Here is a 1,789-nt window from a genome sequence, read left to right on the forward strand (position 1 = left end):
TTAGTTCGAATGGTAGATTCCAATTTGGTGTTATCATGATCGACGCATTAGTGAGTTTCTCTTTAAGAATATTAAAAGATTTGATACATTCATCTGAAAAGATGAATGGAGCATCCTTTTCTAGGAGTTTATTCATAGGAGTGGCAATTTTAGAATAATCTTTTATGAAACGTCGGTAAAAAAAGGCATGTCCTAGAAAACTCCTAACTCCTCTAACATTGGTGGGATGTGGAAGTTTAGCAATTACATCTACTTTAGCTCTATCCACTTCAATTCCTTCCTTTGAAATTTTATGTCCAAGAACGATGCCTTCTCTAACCATGAAATGGCATTTCTCCCAATTAAGTACTAGATTTGATTGTTCGCATCTAATAAGAATTCGTTCCAGATTAACTAGACCTGATTCAAATGTATCACCGAAGACTGAAAAGTCATCCATGAAAACTTCCATGCATTCTTCTATCATGTCATGAAAAATCGCCATCATGCACCTTTGAAAGGTTGCAGGGGCGTTGCAAAGTCCAAATGGCATGCGTTTGTAAGCAAAAGTACCATAAGGGCACGTGAACGTGGTTTTCTCTTGTTCCTCGGGTGCTATTGGAATTTGAAAATATCCGGAAAATCCATCAAGAAAACAATAGTAACTATTTCCGGCTAATCTTTTCAACATTTGATCAATGAAAGGTAAGGAAAAGTGATCTTTTCTGGTGGCGTCATTTAATTTTCTATAATCAATACATACACGCCATCCTGTTACAGTCCTAGTAGAAATAAGCTCATTTTTCTCATTTGTAATGACAGTCATGCCACCCTTCTTAGGCACGCATTGAACTGGGCTTATCCATGGACTATCAGAAATTGGATAAATTAAACCTGCATCTAACAGTTTAATAATTTCTTTTTTAACTACATCTTGCATATTAGGATTTAGTCTTCGTTGGCGTTGCACATACGTTTTATGACCTTCTTCCATAAGGATTTTATGTGTGCAATACGAAGGACTTATTCCTTTAATATCATTAATCTTCCATGCAATGGCTGGTTTATGAGCTTTCAACACAGAAATGAGTTGCGATTTCTCATTTTCAGTAAGAGAAGACGATATTATTACAGGTAATTCAGATTCACCATGTAAATAAGCGTATTCCAAATGATTTGGAAGTGGCTTTAACTCTAATGTCGGAGGCTCTTCTATCGATGATTTATATCGATATCTGTCTTCTTCTTTTAGCATTTGAATTTCTTCTGTTGTTGGTTCATATCCATTAGCTATTAGTGTAGCTAACATTTCAGTTTCATCAATTGGTTCAGTTCCTTCTCCTAAAGAACATTCTCATGTTCCTTGTAATTCTGGAAATTCTTTTAACAATTCTGCATGTGAATCTATAGTTTGAATATAATAACATGTATCATCTGCAGATTGCGGTTGTTGCATAGCTCTATCAACTGAAAAGGTAACACTCTCATCCTCTATACTTAGGGTCAGTTTCTTACCGAACACATCTATCATTGCTTTAGCCGTGTTTAAGAATGGTCTTCCTAATATGAGAGGAACTTGAGAATCTTCTTCCATGTCCAGAACAACAAAATCTACTGGAAATACTAAAGTACCAACTTTAACTAGCATGTTCTCCATTATCCCTCTAGGATATTTTATTGATCGATCGGCTAGTTGTATGCTTATTCTTGTTGGTTTTAATTCTCCAAGGTCTAGTTTAGTGTATAGTAAATATGGCATTAAATTTATACTAGCACCTAAGTCTGCCAATGCTTCTATTGAACTAAGACT

Source organism: Rutidosis leptorrhynchoides, chromosome 3 (genome assembly GCF_046630445.1).
Source record: "Rutidosis leptorrhynchoides isolate AG116_Rl617_1_P2 chromosome 3, CSIRO_AGI_Rlap_v1, whole genome shotgun sequence".
NCBI lineage: Eukaryota > Viridiplantae > Streptophyta > Magnoliopsida > Asterales > Asteraceae > Rutidosis > Rutidosis leptorrhynchoides.